A 10949-nucleotide genomic window follows, 5' to 3' on the forward strand; every position below is an offset into this window, starting at 1 on the left:
CACTGGTCCGAATTCAGTAATTTCAACTGTTCTGGAACCATGACTCGATCCACTTAAACTTTTATGAAGACCCTGACAACTGAATCGGATAAGAAGCTTCCCCGGACAGACAATCTTTGGCGCATATAGGCAGAACAGGTTTTGGCTGAGAACTTATGTACCGTGGTAAGGAAAATGGTCGAGAATTCCTTCCCGCGGTAAGATTTTTAGCTGATAAAACTCATCCTTCTCGGCATAAAGAATTTAGCTGATAAAACTTCACCGATAGCGATTTTGGCCGAGGAAAACTTGCTGGGTTGGATTTTTGGCCGATAAACTGCTCCATCGGGTACACAACTTTGCCGATCAACTCCTTTAGGCCATTTTCACCATTCCTGACCCTTTTCTTCACCATTTCAACTCCTAGTCACATCTTTTCTGCTCCAAACAGCCTCAAAAGCACCTGTTTATGACTCCAAACCATGCAAAGATTCATTGGGACCTAATGCAATCCCTAAGTCCTAAAACAATGTCTAAAGGCTTAAAATGCATGGCATAAGACATGATTTAGACTCAAAAATGTAGACTAAATGATGCAATTTATGAACATATCAACTCCTCCATACTTGTCCTTTGCTTGTCCTCAAGAAAAAAGAACAAATGAGAGAGAGAGAGGTTGAATGCTTGGGAGTTCATATTTACTATGGGAAGAGAGAAGTAAACACAAAGAGATTCAGAGTCCAAGTTGCCAATTCCAACATGCAATGCAAGACTTTTGTTTGATGCATAGAATTCAACAATGATCTCCACAAGTTTTCTTATTCCTCAGCTATTTGACATTCATTAAGCTTTTTACCATGTGAATCAAGTGATGCATGTTCAAACAAGCATAGTTTGGTTAAGGATGAGGTTATGAGACTAAAATGATCTCATTCAATGCAACAAGCAGGTTCAATGCATAGGGATCTCTCAATGAATGATCAAACTTTGGCAGAAGGCTAAAGGTAAGGAGCAACCGATGCATACAAGGGCAAGACTCAACTCACCCCTTTACCTAAGACGCCTCTAACTCACACTCTCACACTGAACCTCACAACTCTTTTCACACTCATTTTATTCTCTCAAAAGGTTTTCTTTTTCACTTTTAGACACACGGTTTTGTGATATTTGTATACACACACCTCTTTTCACATTTGAATCATCTAACTTCTCACTTTCCTTTTAGACACATGAACCTTTGGCTTCTTTTCTTTTCTTTGCACTCAGTGGTTAGAATTTTTTTTTCTTTTTTAAAAACGCTTAGAGCTTTCTTTTCTTTCAAAACACAAGACCCAAAACCTTTTTCTTTTCTTTTTCTTTTTAAAACCCTTTAGCTCTCATCACTCACATTTTTACAACTCTTTCTCTTTTCTCTCTCAAAAATCGTTTCTCTCAAAACTCTCACTCAAAGAAACCTCTCCCCCACACTTATTCACAACCTAGACCTAATAGTTCCTTGATGATGGAACTAGACACTTTGAGACTTACCCTTGTCGCTCTAAATCTAACACTTTCTGCTAAGTTTGATCCAAGGTGGCCTCACAACACTCACAAAACGCTTTGGCTAGAAAGAAGGTCGGGTTCAAAGTGTGGAAACTGATCCAAAGAGTGGAATCAGCTATTTGAGCTAAGGAAAAGAGTGGTAAAATGGGTTCTAGCTCAAATACGTATATGAGTATCCACAACTCTCATTCAAACAATGCATCACAAGATAATTCAAAGTTCAGTTTAAAGGTTTTCACTTGCTAGAGCTGAGTTGAATTCAAACTTGTTTCACAGATCCAAATCGTTTCAAGTCTTGCAAGCATAGAACAATCAACAAGCATGGACGAACTAAATTCTCAAAGTGATGTTCTCTCAAAGAAAAAATATATCATTACTCCTATGCAATGATGCAACCTATATGATTATGCAACTAGAATCAATCATAAAAATGTGAATGCAACTAAATGAACATTTTTTGTGAAATTTTTTTCTTTTTATATGCACTTGGATGCAACTACATGAATGCATGAGACTCAAGACTCAAAAAATGGAAAATAAGATCAAAGAAAACATGATTAGCAAACATAAAACTCCTCCCGCACACTTAAATAACACAGTCCCTTGTGTTGTAAAAGCATGAGAAAGGAGTGCAAAGCAAACAAGCAAAATGCAAAATGAACAACAAGATCTATATGCATATTTTCATAGGGTTTGGAGAAGTTACTTAGTTGCTGAGGTCAAACCCCACATAGTATGAGGGGTTAGACGTGGAGCAGGATGGAGATGGCTCCATTGGTGGGCTGCTTTCTGGTAACTCAGGAAGGAATGTTGTTGCCGGATTGATCCAATCTTCTTTTCCTGGTGGGAACTCTGGTGCACACGCTGTGGAGCTTTCTCCTATCTCCTCTCTTGGAACCGGTGCTGGAGAAGTGGCCGAGTCTTCGGCTGGTGAGGCAGGCGCTGTGAGCTTCTTCACCTACTTCTTTAAGTGCCTCACACACTTGACAAGCTTGTGTATTGTCTTATCTTCCCACATTGCTGAAGCCCATTGACTCTGGTGTAGAGCTTTCGAGTGTGATACTGTGGCGAACCCCACACATAAGGGTCAAAATGATATCAACCTGCACCCATTCTTCTTTCTGGAACTCGGGGTTCATCATTCTCACAACCAGCAGTTGGAGGCTCATCGTTAGGCTTGCTTGACTCAACTTTCTCTTCTTCTATTTCTTTGCAAAGTGAAGGGTCTCTTGATGGGCTGTAGAGCTGGTCCTTGAGCGAAATAAAAGAGGACATTGCATCTCTCTTGAAGTGTGGTGATCGCTCTGTTGGGTAAGAGGACTTGTACATCGTCCCTTTGAAGCAGCTTGAAGTTATAAGCCCATCGGTTCCCAACTTTTCCCTCAAAGAACCCACTCTTGCTTAAGTAACCCTCATCAATGAGACTCGGCTTAGCTTTTGTTTCAGGGAATGCAAAACCTTTGGCTCTTAAAATCTTGGTCACAATCCACCCATTTAGCAGCCTTCGGATCCCTCTTTTTCTTCTGTCACACCACACATTGTGCCTGTAAACCAGCATCTGAATAGCAAAGAAGGCGCCTAGAGAAGGGAGATGGTAAGGACCTTCTAACTCTTTCTTGTTCCTGGTGTGAGAGATGAACGGTTTCAAGTCAAGCTCCAAGAGTTCCATCTCATTAAAGTGCATCACTCCAGGGTTGTAAGTGGTGAAGAACATGCAAGCCAAAGCCCTGTTGGCGTATCTGATGGCTGGGTTCCTTATACAACTGGTTGTGCTCTTTCCTCCAACATATCCTTCAAACGCAATTGTATCCCACAGAGCTGCAATCTCTTCTTTAGGGTTCACAAACTTCTCCATAAGGTTTTCATTTCTAATGCAACAAAAGATCTCATCAATCTCCCTGAAGCTCACTTCATACGCAACCCCATTGATTTCAAACTCGATGTGACCAAAACCATTCCCATGGAGTCTCTTGGGGTCTCTCTATGCATAGATGTACACCTCCAAAGAAGCAAGGAACTGCTGAGTGATTCCCTCATAAGGCCATATCTCCCATCTCAAAGAATGATGCTAATACCCTTATTTTGAAAAATGAGCTTCACATCATCAAGAAGCTCCAGCTTGCCCAACAGTTCTACATCAGGAAACCGTCCTTGAGTCACCTGAGCCTTGTTAAACTGATGCAAGTACTCTCCAGCACTGGGCAAGCAGTCCTCTTCCTTCTCAGCTTTCGTTTCCTCCTTCTTTGTCTCTTGAGCACTTTTGGGAACCGGTTCAAGTGCAATATCTCTCTCAGTTTCGGTTTCTGTTTTCTCCTAATCAGGTGCCACAGCTATATGCTTTCCCTTCTTTTTCGGATCAGGCACCACCACAAGTGCAAGCTCGGTGTTCTTTGATTTTTTCGCAGCCGGCTCCTCATCGGCTTTCTTGGCGCCCTTTGAGGTTTTCTTGCTTGTTTTCTATGATTTTGCCGAGGCCACAGCTTTGCCCTTGTTCTGCTTCTGCTGAATCTCCTTTTTCTGAGCTAGGGCAGCCGTTCTTTCTGTCAATTGCAAGACAACTCTCAAACAGAGAATGAGCACCAAGTACAAATCACCAAAGTCATGTTCAAGAGAAATATCAAGAACAGAGTTCTTTCAAAAACCAATGGCTCAATGATTTCTCAAGCTAAGAGTGATCAAGAAATGATTTTTAACAACGCTAAACACAGTGTAAAGCAATCAGCTCAGCCAAGAAACCATCTCAGCATTAAGGCCGGTTTTAAGGTGCAATTTCTCAAGAATTTTAAAAAACTCAAGAACAGGCGATTTTCAATGCAAAATCCGGTTTTTCATGTGTTGTTTATCCTGTTAAAATTTCTTAAATTGTTTTCCAAGGCATCTAACAACCTAAAAGAATCGATTCCGCACAGAGCAAACTCAATATTGCCGATAATGAACATGGAAAAAGACGAGTTCTTTCAGATGAAATACCTTGGGATACACAGATTTCAAGCTAAGCGAGATAAGAATGCATGATAGAATACAAGCTCAATGCACTTGGAATCGCTTAAAATGAGTGAGAAATGAGAGAGATATGCTCTTTCTAAATGCAGAGAAGGGAAAAGAGAGCAAACTCGGGTTTTTGGCTGAGTATGGAGTTTGGTATGGGGCTGGACTCCTTTACAGCTGTCTTTTGGACTCATGTGTGAGTGGTCCACTCTCCCAAAGACTCCAAGCCTTGACTTTGACCCAAAAACGTTAACCCGAGCTTTCAAAATTTTTTTTTTCCGCGTCTAGTGCTGAATGACTGCGGTATGGATAAGGTGAGGACCATACAGCTTTTTCTCATTTTTCTGGGTTTGACACCGGTGGCCTCGGTTTGTTCCATCCGGAGGGCACCAGAAAGAGGGTTTACAGGTCGTGCTAACACAAAAAATTACTTCTTGATCCTCAAACCTTCTCCATTGACCTTTAAACCTTCTCCATTGACTCAAGTGTCCAAAGTGTCCCATTTCGTTCATGCATTTTACCAAGCACCTCGGTATGCTCCACCACAAGGGCATCACACCGAGGGGTACCTGATTCTGGGTACAACACTTTGTTCTTGGGGCAAGGACCTGTAAGCCCTCTTTGTCCTCGGTGTAGACGTGTCGTGGACTCAGTACGAGGTTTTGAACATTTCCTTCGGACATTCGGCCTTGGTGTGTTTACACCGAGGGGTCTACACTGAGGGGCTTCCCCCACACTTGGTCTTTGGCATCAACAACTTGAGACCTCGGTGTAACTAGGTCGTGGAATTTAAACGAGGTTTGGCCTGTTTTCTTTCGGAAATCAACCTTGGTAAGTATATACCGAGGGATCTACACCGAGGGTCTCTCCAGCACTTAGTCCCTGGTTCTATTTCTTCTTCTCTTCTCACGGCCTTGGTGTGTTCATGGCGAGGAGTTTGGCCGAGGTTTTGAGATTTTCAAACGGTAAAGACGCACCTCGGCTTGATTATGCCAAGGGTCTATACCGAGGCCAAAAGAACTCCTGCCTTAAAAACACAAGGCCATGGCTTATAAACACCTTCTTGCACCTTTTCCTTCAAGTTACACAACGGGAACACTTTCGGAACCTGAGATAACTTAACAAAACCTTCAAAAAATTCCAAATAAAGATCAAAAGAAAGATCAAAAGAGAAATATTTACAAGGATAAGCTTGGGGTATTTTCCAAGAGCACTTTTTTTAACGTCACTAAGTTTGACTTTTCATACCTTCTTAGGCAGATTGTGGATCAAGAAGAGGAACTGATGAAGCTCCCTCTTTCTTTTCTGAGACCAAATAGTGCTTTACTCTTTGTCCATTGACAACAAACCCTTGGCCGTCTTTTCCTTCAAGAACAATGGCTCCATAAGGTCTCACCTCAAGTACCTTGAACGGACCGGACCATCTAGACTTTAGCTTTCCAGGAAATAGCTTAAGTCTAGAGTTAACAACAGCACAAGATCACAAGATTTGAAGTCCATTTTGTGAATTTTTCTGAGCATGGAGAGCCTTGGTCTTTTCTTTGTAAATCTTGGAACTCTCAAAGGCATCTAACCTGATCTCCTCCAACTCATGGATCTTCAAAATCCTCTTCTCTTGGGCGGTCTTGATGTCAAAATTCAACAGCTTAACAGCCCATAACACCTTGTATTCCAACTAAACAGGCAAGTGACAGCTCTTCCCATACAATAAATTGAAAGGTGAGGTACCTATGAGAGTTTTGAAGGCTTTTCTATATGCCCAAAGAGCATCATCGAGTTTCTAGCTCCAATCCTTCCTTGAAGAGCTCACAGTCCTTTTTAAGATCGCCTTGAGTTGCCTGTTTGAAACCTCTACTTGGCCGCTAGTTTGAGGGTAGTGAGGGCTTGCTACCTTGTGCTTGACTCCATGTTTCCTCAACAGCCCTTCCAAGGTCTCGTTTATAAAGTGACTGCCACCATCGCTTATAACAACCCTTGGAAAACCAAACCTTGCAATCATTTGTGGGACAAATGATGTTCTTCAAAAGCTTGCACACCACCTTGGAATCATTTGTTGGACTAGCTATGGCCTCTACCCACTTAGAAACATAATCAACAGCCACCAAGATGTATTGGTTCCAATGCGAAGAGATGAATGGCCCCATGAAATTTATGCCCTAACAATAAAAAAACTCTACTTCAAAGATGGGATTCTGAGGCATCTCATTCCTTTTTGAGAAATTCCCATGTCTTTGACAAGAGTCACAACTAGAGACCAAACTTTGGGCATTTTTGAACATTGTAGGCCACCAAAATCCGGATTGGAGAACCTTTGGCACCGTTTTAAAAGCTCCCAAGTGTCCTCCAAAGGTTGAACCGTGACACTCTTGAAGAACTGGCTGGCCTCCTCTTCAGCTAGACATCTCCTATAAAAGTTATCTATGTTGAGCACATACAAATATGGCTCATCCCAATGGTATCTCCCCACATCTTTGAATAATTTCTTCCTTTGATAAGCATCCATTTCTGGTGGCTCCATACCACAAGAGAGATAGTCCCTTTCTCTGATGGTATTGGCTTGTTTCAACCTCCAAGTAAGACATGATCACCATTAGATTCTCCTCAGGTAATGAATCATCTAGAGTAATATCTGAATCCACTCTTAACCTTGAGAGATGATCAGCTGCTCCATTCTCAATGCCTTTCTTGTCTTGAACCTCCATGTCGAACTCTTGCAAAAGAAGAACCCATCTCAAGAGTCTTGGTTTTGCATTCTTCTTTGTCATCAGATATCTGAGAGCGGCATGATCTGTATACACCACAACTTTTGAACCAACAAGATAGCTCGTGAACTTGTCAAAAGCGAATACTATAGCAAGCATCTCTTTCTCAGTTGTAGCATATTTCTCCTGAGCCGATTACAAGGTTCCGCTTGCATAGTATATCACGTGCAGCTTCTTATCTTTCTTCTGACCCAAAACAGCTCCCACGGCATAATCTGAACCATCGGTCATCACTTCAAAGGGCAGAGTCCAATCTGGAGCTTGGACTATTGGTGCACTAACAAGAGCTTGTTTGATCTTTAGAAAGGCCTCCATGCACTCCGCATCAAATACAAACTCAACATCCTTGCAAAGCAATCTTGTTAGAGGCCTAGCTATCTTACAAAATTATTTGATTAACCTTCTATAGAAGCTGGCGTGCCCTAAGAAACTTCTGATCCCCTTGACTGAGCTTGGAGCTTCCAAGTTAACCATCACCTCCACTTTGGCTTTATCAACCTCAATCCCTGCCTCAGAAACCTTATGCCCAAGCACAATGCCCTCTTGCACCATAAAATGGCATTTTTCCCAACTGAGAATCAAGCTGTGCTCCTCAGACCTCCTTAGGACTTGAGAAATATTTGAAAAACAAACAGAGAATGAGGATCCATAGACTGAATAGTCGTCCATGAATACCTATACTTTCTCTTCAATCAGATCCAAAAAGATAGACATCATACAGCGTTGGAAAGTAGCAGGTGCATTGCACAGCCCAAATGGCATGCGCCTATAAGCAAAGGTCCCATAGGGACAGGTAAATGTGGTCTTCTTTTGGTCTTTTGGGTCTACTGGGATTTGGAAGAACCCAGAGTAACCATTTAGAAAGCAAAAGAAGGGATGATTTGCAAGCCTTTCTAACATTTGGTCAATAAAAGGGAGAGGAAAATGATCTTTCCTAGAGGCTGCATTCAACTTTCGATAGTCTATACACATCCTATGCCCTGTGATGGTTCTAGTTGCTATCAACTCATCCCTTTCATTTTTGATCACTATCATTCCTCCCTTTTTGGGCACCACATGAACTGGTGAAACCCATCTAGAGTCTAAGATAGGATAGATGATCCCTGCCTCTAGGAATTTAAGAATCTCTTTTTTCACTACTTCTTTCAAGTTGGGATTGAGCCTCCTTTGGTGCTCAATGGATGACATAGATTCCTCTTCAAGGTGAATCCTATGAGTGCATAGGTTGGGTGAAATACCCTTTATGTCATCCAATGAGTAACCAATTGCTCTCCTATGCTTCCTCAACTCATTTAACAATGCACTTTCTTGATCAGCTAACAACTTATCATTAATGATAACAGGATATAAAGACGCCTAGAAATAAATACCTCAGCCCTGTTGGTAGAGGTTTGAGCTCAACAAGGGGCGCCTTTGACTCGTCCCAATCCGCATCAAAGCTGCTTTGCTCATCCACAGCTCCTTTGGTGTTGAATTACTCAAGCGGTTCAGCACTTTCCTTGGCTAATGAACCCACGGCCATGCATCCCTGGGCTGGTCCTTGTCTTGTATTTGAACCCCTGATGTCTATAATCTCAAGGCCGCTTGCTTCTAGCTCCAAAAACCTTGTTTCTGAATCAAGTTCCTTGGTCTGATCCAAATACGGCTTGTAGGCTTCACTCTCTCTTACTGTAGCTAAGAAAGGCCTTCCCAAAATGACAGGATCAACCGGCTCCTCATCCATATCTAAGACTATAAAGTTTGGTATCTCAATCTCACCAATTTTAAGAGGCAAATCTACAAGTAAACCAATTGGTAACCTTACTAACCTATCAGCGAGTATTAGAGAGATCTTTGCTGGCTTGTAGCTGTTGTACCCCAACCTTTTTGCAATAGAATAGGGCATCAAGCTTACTGAAGCTCCTAAATCACAATAACAGCTAGCAAACTTCAAAGGACCTATAGTGCATGGTAGTGTAAATCTCCCTGGATCTGATAGCTTTCTAGGGATGGTCTTCCTTTGAATAGTTGCCCTATACTAATGACTCAGAATAACCATTCCTTGTAGCTCCTTGGTCTTTTCAAAATAGCATCTTTTAAGAACTTCCCAAGCTGTGAAACCATAAGAAATGCTTCTATGATGGGCATAGTCATCTTAGTGTTCTCTAGATTCTTCTCAAAGACTTTTCTTGCTTTATCCAGAATCTGCTTCTTATATCTCTCAGGCACCATAGGCTGATATGGTGGTGGTGGAATATAAGGTTTCTCAGGCACCATAGGTTCCACCTCTTTTTTCTCATTACACTTGGCAGCTTAATCTTCTTTTTCACTCTCTTGGGCCGCCTCCCCACCAACTTGTTCATTGTCCGCAATGAGCACTTGTCTAGGCTCTCTTTCTGGTAACCCTGGTAACTCCTTTCCACTTCTAAGATTTATAGCATTGCAATATTCTTTGGGATTAGGCTCAGGTTTACCAGGTAAAGTGCCTTGGTTTCTTGAGGTGGAGGCTTGATTCTGCCTTAGTTCCTTGATTTCTTGTTGCATGGCAGCATATTTTGAACCCAAGTCTGAAAAACCACTCTCAACTCGCTGCTGACCCTGTAGAATCTGTTGCAACACCCCACATAACTCAGGACCCATCTGCTGACCTTGAACTTGCGGCTGCTGACCCAACTGATGCTGAACCATCGGCGGCTGACTGAAACCTGGCGGGTAATTCTTTTGCTGAGGTTGAGAAATGAAGTTACCACTCTGAACCGGTTGCTGTTGCTTTCCATAGCTCTGTTGCTGCTGAACAGACTGTTGTTTTGGTTGAAAAGAACTTTTAAACTGAGGCTTAGGGGCAAAGCTTTGCTGGTTCTGCTGAGAAGGATACACTTGATCTTGTGAATTAGCGACACTGGGGTTCCTATATGAGAGGTTTTGGTTTGAGTTGAAGTTTTTGAACCTCTGATATCGATTCTGGTTCCCAATGTAGTTTGTCTCTTCTTGAGTGAGGCCATCTGCATTTACATTCTCAAAGCTTTGACCCTGATCATCAAACTCGCCTACAAAGTATAATGGCTTTTGTGTTCCCACTAGCACTTTGTCAAGCTTGCTTTGAAGTTCTCTAATGTCATTCTCCATCCTCAGCTATTTGCTAGATCCCTCACTTCTATTGGCCCTGTCAAAGTCTTCTCCATAAGTGTCATTACTCATGGCTAGATTCTCAACTAACTCCAAAGCGGCATTGATCTTCTTCCCCAATCAATTTATATTTGATGCGGTGTCTAGCTGGTTTCTTATCTTGAGGAGTGCTCCTCTATACAATGTACTGAGAAGAGATGCTTCTGAGAAGCCATGATGTGGACACTGATTGGTGTAGCTTCGAAACCAATCCCAAGCTTCTCCGAAGCTTTCGTTTGTGTGATGAGTGAAACTTGAGATTTGATTTCTGAGCTTTGCAGTTCTTGATGTTGAGAAGAACTTTCATAAGAATGCCAACTTGCATTGCTCCCAAGTTTGTATTGGCCCTCTAGGCAGATTCTTTTCCCACTGATGTGCCTTATATCCTAGGCTGAATGGGAATAATCTAACCTTGAAACTGTCCCCAGAGACACCATTTATTTTGGTTAGATCGCAAACTCTGTCGATTTGATCTAAGTGCTCCAAGGGATCCTCCATTGGCAAACTGTGGAACTTAGAGTTCTGCACCATGTT

General features: G+C 42.1%; 1 non-coding gene across 1 annotated transcript; it reads left to right on the top strand.

The window, feature by feature from the left end:
• The first annotated feature begins 10584 nt into the window (after positions 1 to 10584).
• On the top strand, positions 10585 to 10691 carry LOC112089378. The gene has a single exon (XR_002901016.1). It is a non-coding gene; the product is annotated as a small nucleolar RNA R71 (small nucleolar RNA).
• Positions 10692 to 10949: the final 258 nt, after the last annotated feature.

This window comes from Eutrema salsugineum, unplaced genomic scaffold (assembly GCF_000478725.1).
Source record: "Eutrema salsugineum unplaced genomic scaffold, Eutsalg1_0 scaffold_12, whole genome shotgun sequence".
In the NCBI taxonomy this organism is placed as follows: Eukaryota; Viridiplantae; Streptophyta; class Magnoliopsida; order Brassicales; family Brassicaceae; genus Eutrema; species Eutrema salsugineum.